General features: G+C 46.9%; 1 pseudogene; it reads left to right on the top strand.

The window, feature by feature from the left end:
• The first annotated feature begins 262 nt into the window (after positions 1–262).
• On the top strand, positions 263–8,654 carry LOC110551790 (heat shock protein HSP 90-beta-like; annotated as a pseudogene).
• The last annotated feature ends 1,347 nt before the right edge of the window (positions 8,655–10,001 follow it).

Genomic DNA, 10,001 nt, shown 5'->3' with positions numbered 1-10,001 from the left:
CAGAGGCATTTATTTTTTAGAAGGAAAATGGCTTAATGGAGTCCTAATGTCACTTAAAAAATTTATATTTGTGACATGACAAGTCAAAAACAAAGTTTGTGCCACAACTTGATGTTGAAAACAGGCTCATGGATTCAGCACTTTGGGTGACTTAACCTCTCATTTAAGATGGATGAGACGGGAGTCACCCCCCTCAGCTTAGGCTTGTAGTATAATTCAGATGTGGTCTGGGCCCACCTTGCTCTGTACTACAAACTGGCTTTCCTGTCAAGATGCCTGAGGAAGGGCACCATGGTGAGGAAGAGGTGGAGACCTTTGCCTTTTGGGCAGAAATCACTCAGTTCTTGTCCCTCAGCATTGATACTTTCTATTCAAACAATGAGATTTTTCTCTGGGAGTTGATCTCTAATGTCTTTGATGCCTTGGACAAGATTCAGTATGAGAGCCTGACAGATCCTTCCAAGTTGGGCAGCAGCAAAGATCTGAAAACGGACATTATCCCCAACCCTCAGGAACAAATGCCGATCTTGGTAGACACAGACATTGGCATGACCAAGGCTGACCTCATAAATAACTTGGGAACTATTGCTAAGCCTGGCACAAAAGTATTGATGGAAGCTCTCCAGGCTGGTGCAGACATCTCCACGGTTGGGCAGTTTGGTGTTGGGTTCTATTCTGCCTGTCTAGTGGCAGAGAAGGTGGTGCAATCACAAAGCAGTATTCCTGGGAGTCTTCTACTGGTGGCTTCTTCACAGTTTGTGCAGACCATGGTGAACCCATTGGCCAAGGCACCAAGGTGAGCCTTCACCTCAAAGAAGACCAGACAGAATACTTGGAAGAGAGGAGGGTGGAGGAAGTAATGAAGAAACACTCACAGTAGTTAGGCTATCCTATCCCCCTCTGTTTGTAGAAAGAGTGATAGAAGGATATCAGTGATGATGAGGCAGAGAGGAGAAAGAGGAGGATGAGGAGAAGCCTAAGATTGAAGATGTGGGATCAGATGAGGAGTGGCAAAAATAAGAAAAAGAAGACTCAGAAGATTAAGGAAAAATACATTGATCAGGAAGAATTGAATAAGACAAAGTCTATTTGGACCAGAAACCCTGATGACATCACTCAAGTGGAATACGGTGAATTCTATAAGAGCCTTGCTAATGACTGGGAAGGTCACTTGGCAGGAAGGGCTTCTCTGCAGGTCAGTTGGAATTCAGGGCACTGTTCTTCATTCCTCAGCGAGCTCCCTTTGGCTTTTTTGAGAACAAGAAGAGGAAGAACGACATCAAACTGTATGTTTGTCGTGTGTTCAACACAGACAGCTGTGATGAGCTGATACCTAACGAGTACCTCAGCTTTATCCGGGACCTGCCCCTGAACATCTCCCGATAATTGCTCCAGCAAAGCAAGATCCTGACAGTCATCTGCAAAAACATCGTGAAGAAGTGCCTTGAGCTCTTCTCCGAGTTGGCCGAAGACAAAGAGAACTACAAGAAATTTTATGAGGCATCCTCTGAGAATCCAAAGCTTGGAACCCATGCAGATTCTACCAATGGCTGCGCCTCTCTGAACTCCTCCACTGCCATACTTCTCAGTCTGGAGATGAGATGACTTCCCCTTCAGAATACGCATCTCTCAAGAAGGAGACACGAAAGTCCATCTGCTGTATCACTGGTGAGAGCAAAGAGCAGGGCCAACTCTGCCTTTGCGGAATGTGTGCGGAGGCAGGGCTTGGAGGTGGTGTAGATGACCGAGCCTGTTGATGAGTACTGCATGCAGCAGCTCAAGGAATTCTATGGGAAGAGCCTGGAGTCAGTGACTAAGGAGGGCCCGGAGCTACCAGAGGATGAGGAAGAGAAGAAAATGGAGGAGAGCAAGGCAAAGGTTGAGAATCTTGGCAAGCTCATGAAGGAGATCTAGGATAAGAAGGTTGAAAGGTGACAATCTCCTTGTCTCTTCACCCTGCTGCACTGTGACAAGCACCTACGGCTGGACAGCCAACATGGATAGTGCAGGCCCAGGCACAGCACGACAACTCTACAAATGGCCGAAAAAACACCTAGAGATCAATCCTGACCACCCCATTGTGGAGACCCTGTGGCAGAAGGCCAAGGCACACAAAAATGACAAAGCCGTCAAGGACCTGATGGTGCTGCCCTTTGAAACTGCTCTGCTCTCCTCTGGTTTCTCACTTGAGGATCCCCAAACCCACTCCAACCACATCTACTGCATGATTAAACTAGGCCTGGGCACTGCAGAAGATGACGTGACAGCACAGAAGCCAGTGCTGCTGCTCCTGATGCGATATCCCCCCCACCCCCACCTCCCACCCCCCACCCCCACCTCCCACCTCCCACCCCCACTTGAGGCACTTGAGGGTGATGAGGATGCCTCTCTCATGGAAGAAGTAGACTACAGACTTCTGCCCAGGCTTCCCCGTGCCCTCTGCATAGTTTTCCCTGCAGCTCTCCCAGCAGCCTTGACCCACCTGGCTCTGCTCAAGACTAGAAGAATTTCTTCTATCCTGTCCTCATGGCCTTGTGCTTTGAGGCAGAAAAAAACCCTCCTGCAGAATAGCAAGGTTGGGTATCATGTATTGGGTTTTGTTTGTTTTATTTTGTTCTGAAATTAAAAGTCTGCAAAATAAAGAAGATGTGTTTAAAAAAAAAAAAGGTCGATGAGACCTTTGTCTTTAGGTGAAATTTGGTCTTAGAGTTGTTTTAAAACACTATGCTTTCAGGTGAAACTAATCATGGTAAGCTCAAATTACGGCAGGTAATTTTAATCATTTTAACAACCTAGCTAAACACAGTCATGTGGACAGCGAAAGTATATGTAGAGAGAGAGATTTGATTTTCTATTTGAAACAGGAATTTGAAAGCAGGTTCTAAGATTTCTAGAAAAAAAAAAACCCAATATTCTGGTATGTTAGAGAATCCATTTGCAGCCAACGAAAAATATAACTCCAAATTCCAAATAGAATGCATGAAGGGGAAATCGGACATGCAACATGGAGACGAATTTGATCTTGTCTCTTTTCTGGACTTTAGTGTGACCTGACTTCTTGCAGAAAAGCATCTCCTCACAATCCCAGCGCTCTCCCATTGCTGACTTCTGGTGGCACCTGCATTGCAGACCACTGTTTTTACAAAAGAAGTGAAAAAGGAGTAAAATCAGAACCCAAATATTTGACAATTCCAAGAGAGTCAAAGGGACATATGTGGACCAAGAAAGAAAGCAGGCTTCTGAGATGGCTATCCTTTTCCCAGAAGACACTGCAAGAGAAGGCAGGTGGGATGTCTAAACAGAACCCATAGGGAGACGGGGAGGACTTAGGGCCCTGTAAAACAGCTGAGCCAGCAGTTTAGCAGACTTCAGCCTTACTGTCTCTCATCCCAAAGAGATACAGCTGTTAACTTGCCCCTCTCCACTCAGCCTTCTGTCTTTCTAGCCATTCAATTCCCCATTCAAACAAGCATGGTGAGGTCTCGCTGAAAGCTGAGAAATAATTTCAGCTATTTCCACTGTATTTGTGAAACTAATGTCAAAACCACTGGTTCTTATGCTGCCCTCTTCTTGCTTTTATACTTTAAAACACTTAAAAATGATGACATTTTATTACTTAGGCATGTTGTTTTTTTCCTTTACTAGTGCTCACACTTGAGATATACTAGGTGATTTTAAAATGGGGCATGGTTTAATTAGAATGATTGTGTGAAAACTATGCTGTTTGCTACTGCTGCTGCTGCTGCTGCTGCTGCTGGTGCTCAGAATGCAAATCAAAGATCTGTATCTTTCTCCCACTCCTCTCTCATTAGTATTTGCGTTTGAGACAAGGTCTTACTATGTAACCATGGCTGACCTGGAACTCCACAGACGAACCATGTGGGCCAAACTCACAGAGATCTGCCTGCCGCTGGCTCCTGATTCCTGGGATTAAAGGTGTGAGCCACCATGCTCCGCTTCTCATTAGCTCTTGTTCATGTTTGTGCATGCAATATTTGGCCTGAAACAATTCCTCTTCGTTTAATGTGGCCCAGAGAAGGTTGAACACCGGTGGTCTAGAACAAGGCAGCTGAATGGATGGTTTGCCATCTTCTCTTTTTAGACCAAACATCCTACAGGCAGCAGCCATACCAGGCTAACGCGGTGTGTTTAGTTCTTGGTCCTGGTTGCTGCATGGATGCTGGTAGAATTAGCTCCCATTTCCTTCCTTCCAGACTGAGCTGAGAAAACTCCCACCATGCCCACACACTGCCTTTTCTCACTGCTAGGTCAAGCATTCAAGGTGTCTACAAGTCTGCTCTAAAGGCTGGGCTGGTGTTCAGACTCCTCAGCATTGGGCAGATCTAAGTCTGTACGCCCAGATGAGGAAGCACTCCCAGCCCATTCCAGACCCTGAGAGCTGCAGACTGAGCATGATAGGAGAGAGCAGGAGATTCCCCCATGAGACTCCTGAAGCACACTGAGGCAGGGCCTTCCTGAGACATGCTCCAGAGGGCCTTTCCACTTTTTCAGGGTCTACTCTGGGGTGGACACTCGTGGCAGACTCATACCCGAGGGCAGAGACCAGAGGTCTGACCCCACTGTAGTGGTCAGAGTGGAGGCTCTGTACTGACCCTTCCATGGTGAGCTGCTGTGAGCACAAGTAGTCCAGGTAGCGTAGTTCAAGAAGGGAGACCCACACACACTCCCAAGCATGGAGACAGCCAGGCATGCTCTTCGTTTTATCTTCCTGCAAAGTCCTCAACAGTGGTTGGAGCCCACTCTACTTTCACAACTGGAAAAATAGCAGTTTCCTACCAAGAGTCTTACCCAGAAGGGACGTCCTCATGGGAATACATGCAAGGTCAGGAGGTCAGCTCACATGTAGGAGGGGACACAGCAGTGACTGACACATGCTAGCCCAGCACCCTGGACATCCGTTCTCTCAAAGCCCAAAAGCTTCAGAATGTCCACCTGCAGAGCTGCTGAGGTTTGGGAGGGTTGCCATTCCATCTTCTGAGAGCGACCACAACTCAGGAAGGCTCACTCCGTGGCCACCCCCAGCCCTGATGTCCCCCAGGATTCTTCCCCTGACCTATGCATGTGCCACAGTTATTCCCCCAGGGACCTGCCACCCAGAAGCCCGCAGGATGGATGCAGCTCCTGGGGAGATTCCAGGCCTGCCTTCCTCCCTGTTGGTCACCAAAAAAAAAAAAAAAAAAAAAAACACCCTGTCCTGGCTATCTGGTAACCTCCTTGTCATCCTTCAGGCACAGGTGAGAGTGGGCAATAGCCTGCAGGTAGAAACCCTGGTCCATGGGCCCTGCCTCGCCAGCAACTTCAGATACACAGCCACAAAGAGTGATGGCAGAATGTGGACTGAGCCACAGTGGGAGATGGGGCTCGGGTCCATCAGGAGTGAGCAGCAAGACTGCACATAGCTCCCAAGGAAGCTGGGAAGAGCTACCCTTTCAGAAAGCTCTAGCAGCACAAAGGTGTCTGTGGTCCAAGACAAAGGCAACAGTAGTCACCAGGGCAAACCGTTCACATGGAAAACACAAGTCTAGATTCTGCCGGATGGTTGGGATGTCTGTAAGCCTATGGAAATTGTGGAATAGTCTTTGAACAATAAGGCGTGGGGTGGGGTTCTCTCTAAGACAGAGGGGAGGAGAGACTCAGTTCATGGCTAGAGAGCGGATGGCTCTCAGGTCTTTCAGAGGACTGGCCCCTGCTCCTGCCCAGCCTTGATGCTCTGGGCTTTGAAAGTTCCTCACGCCATTTCTGAGAAAGCAGCCTTCATCCCTACCAAGGACCCCTCACAAGTCCTTGGCACCCTGACTCTTGCCCTGCCCAGCTATGCCCTTTTATCTCTGCTGCATGGTCTCAACCTCTTGTCCCTTTTGGTTCCATTATCATTCTACACTGTGGCTCTAGATCAGCAATTCTCAATCTGTGGGTCTTGACCCCTTTGGGGGAGTCAAACAACCCTAAGACCATCTGCATAGCATATATTTACACTATGATTCATAACAGTATCAAAATTACAGTTATGAAGTAGCAACAAAAATAATTTCATAGTTGGGGGTCATGAAACATGAGGTCAAACATGAGGTACTAAAAGGTCAGGGCATTAGGAGGGCTGAGAACCACTAGTTCTGCATTGCTGTTTCTAAGCTCCAGGCCCCATTGAGCCCCAATCCTTTTCTAAAGGGCCTCTTTTATCACCAGCAGGCCAGCTCACTGTCGTCAGCGAGTCCCCACGTCAACACACACAGTTACAGTTTCACTGAATCATCCATCCATCCTTAACTTCACACATGCATGGCTCAGAGAAGCCCTCCTTGCCTGCCACACCCAATCACATCTCCAGGCTTTTCCACGCTGTTTCTTCTGCTCGTGGACCTCCCTCCAACTTCAGTCTCTAGACTAGCCTGCATGGTTGTGCTCAAATGTCAAGAGCTTTTCTGTCCTCCACCTGCCCCCCTCATCACTTCCTGCATTTTTGTGAGTGAGCAACTTCTCCACACAGACTATACCTCTCCACACATTTGACACTGTGGGCATCTTTGAAGCCAAGACACCCAGTCCCACCCCATCCTGTCCTGCCCCCTAGTCCTTGACCCCTTTTGCAGGGGACTGCAGCGAGGCATCCTCAGTAACTATTAAGTGGAGGAATTAACGAACAGGCCCTAATGGAGAGCTAAAGCCGCGCTGCCCTCCGGGGCCTGACCCACTTTCCCAGCCTGCACCAGCTGCTAGGGAGCTGCTGCCCCTCTCCAAGCAGCCTACATCTCCGTGAGCCTTTGACTGAGAAGCTCTGCCTGGTGCAGGAGTTGCCCAGCAGGACTCTGGGGGTCGGGAGGATAAGAGGAAGGAGGACCTGGCCTGGGAGTGGGATGGGGGTGGGAGCAGCCCAATGCTAGCTGGGAGAGGGCCTGGGTGGTACATCTTCCCATCCCAAGGACAAAGCCCCTCACATCTGACCCCGTTCCACCACACACTTGTAGTCATGGTGAGCTAGTTCAGGAGTCATCACACTATACAAAGAGCTAGAATACATATTTCAGGCTTCATGGCTCAGATCTTCTCTGTTGCAATGAATTCTGCTCCGTGGCACCAAAGCAGCCTTAGATGAAATGCACAGGCAAGAACGAGAGTGCAGGAGCATGCCTGGGTGTGGCTGGTCTCCTCATGAGCATGTGCTATAGAAGTATTTTCTCTTTTGAGCCCCACAGCAACACAGGCTATGGGATGGAGAAATCAAGTTGGCACTAACTAGAATACTTCCTCCATGCTCACTAGCTTTCATAGGACTGGAAGGTGCTATGTAGGCTGTTAGGGAAGAAAAGTCATCAACAGTCTTGCCCAATTATGAACCCATGAAACTACAATAAAGACTAGCACAGCAAGTCTATTGATGAAATAGTGGTGCAAGTGTTATGGGAGTAACAAAACACTCTCTGAATTAAGGCATTCCACAGAAAGAAACACACACCTAGGACTATAAATCTGGTCAAGAATCCATGGTTGGGGAGTTCACAGGCTCCAAGGGTGAACCTATTACATTATCCTGCTAAATGGACATAGTATTGAACTGCCTTCTAAATTTTTTCTCTCTACACATAGATTATTTTAATATTGCCCTGAGATATCACCAAAAACTCTTCTTGATATGACAGGATCGCTGAACTCACAAACTCACGGCAGGTGTGGTCAACTTACAAGACCAAACTAATAGACATTCTAGCATAGACAGAAAAAGGGATTCACAAGCCCCCAGCCCTAACTAAGGAGCTTTGAACAGTTGATGGTACCTGGGAGATGGAGAGTGTTTTCTTTAACAATATTGGCCCTGGTGAGCTAACCACACAGCTAAGGAAAGGCCCCTTACCCGTGAGTGTCTGTAACACAAATTGGGCTCTACAAGTTACATATTTTTAAAAAGAACATGAAGTTAAGAGGGGTGCGGCATGGGGAGCGGATCTAGGAAAGTTAGGAGGGAGACTGGCGAGAAATATGATCAAAATTTATCATATGAAAATCTCCAAATATTAATAAATTTATGTTTTCTGAAAGAAATACTCCTCTTTCCTCTTCCCCTTTAATCCATGCCCCTCTCTACCTTTCCTTGCTTCAACCATGTACTCCAGTTTAAACACATAAATCTCAATCTGTGGTTCTCAACCTATGGTTCACAACCTCGTTGGTGTCAAACGACCCTTTCACAGGGTCACCTGAGACAATCAGAAAGTATGAATCTTTATATTATAATTAATAACAGTAGCAAAACTATAATTATGAAGTAGCAATGAAAACAGTTTTATGGTTGGAGGTCACCACAACGTGAGGACCTATGTTACTGTCGCAGCATCATGAACGTTGCAAACCTCTGATCTAAATACTGGAAGCTGGGATCTACATAGGAAAGAGGACATGCAACGATTGTCTTCTCACTGTATACGATTCTTCAAAGTTCCATTCATGCACCTACAAAATTCATTGTTTCATTTTTCTTTTGAAAAAGAGAGTACCCTTTTTTTAAGTCTTTGACAATTTCATACAAGTAAACACTGTATCTTGATCAGACCCACTCCCAACTCCCCACTCCCCTCCCTCCAGGCACCTCTAACATGGCCCCTGACCCCTTTGTCCCCACTCCCGCAGAATCCAGTTAGAGCTGCCTATTGGAAGGTGACTGAACTTGTTGGCTTGATCATGTGTGGGTATTGGGCAAGTGTCCATAACTGCAGTAAATTAATGAGTGAAATGGCCACGCTTTTCCTTATTCTCTATACCTTATATTCTTTTTTTATTAATATTTTTTTATTTTTAAATAATTTTATACTTTCACTTGTATCCCAGCTGTAGACCACTCCCTCTTTCCCTCCCAATCCTCCCCTCCCTCCCTCCCTCCCTCATCTCCTCCCTGTCCCCTTCTGAGTCCACTGAGAGGGGGTGTCCTCCTCTCCTTCCATCTGGCCCTAGCTTATCAGGTATCTTCAGGATGGTTGCAATGTCCTTATCTGTGGCCTAGCAAGACTGCTCCTCCCTCAGGGGGGAGGGGAAGCTCATGAGTTCATGTCAGAAACAATTCCTGTCCCACTTACTAGGGAACCCACTTGGATACTGAGCTACCATGGGCTATGTCTGAGCAGGGGTTGTAGGTTATATCCATGCATGGTCCTTGGTTGGATAAACAGTCTCATAGAAGACCCCTGTGCTCAGATATATTTGGACCTTGTGGGGCTCCCTGTCCCCTCTAGGATATACTAATTCCTCCTTCCTTCATATATTCTTTATGCCCCATCTTCCACAATATTCCCTGAAGCTTGTCAAGGTGTGTGTGCGTGTGTGTGTGTGCGTGTGTGTGATATGTATGTCCCATTTAGACCTGAACACTTAGTAGGCCCTTATTCTCAGCACTTTAACTAGCTACGTGTCTGACCAGTACAGAGTGAGCTTCTCTGGCTAAGGGGGAGGACAACGTTAATCAATATACAGACATAAATATTTAGGAGTGAGTTTCACAAAGTGTCTACTTAGCAGACTACATGAGAAGGTTCCCCATGGGGACCCGTGACCTCCTGGGCCATGGCCTTTTGATTGGTTTATAGTTCCAGGCATGAATTCCCTTCTGAGGATCAGGCTCCAAACCCAATCATAAAGGCCTTGGTTACCACTGTAACCGCCCGCCATTACTGCACAGGTGGGAAATTCTTACAGGGCAGATCAATACTGTAGCATTCAGGGCTTCTGTGCGGGTAACAGGGTTGACAGCTTTTCATCCTCAATCCATTTTATTTTCTTCATAGCAGAATAAAATTTCTCTGTGCGTATGTTCTCATTATCCATTCCTCTGTTGCTGGGCATTAGGGTGTTTCCATTTTCTAGCTGCTGTGAACAGAGTGACAGTGAACATAGATGCATAGATATCTCTGTGGTCGGATATATAGAATTCTTTGAATAAATGTCCAGGGGTGGTACAGCTGAGTCATACAGTAGTTTTATTTCTAGATTTTTGA

This window comes from Meriones unguiculatus, chromosome 7 (assembly GCF_030254825.1).
Source record: "Meriones unguiculatus strain TT.TT164.6M chromosome 7, Bangor_MerUng_6.1, whole genome shotgun sequence".
Classification (NCBI taxonomy): Eukaryota; Metazoa; Chordata; class Mammalia; order Rodentia; family Muridae; genus Meriones; species Meriones unguiculatus.
This window is presented reverse-complemented; position numbering and strand designations above follow the sequence as displayed.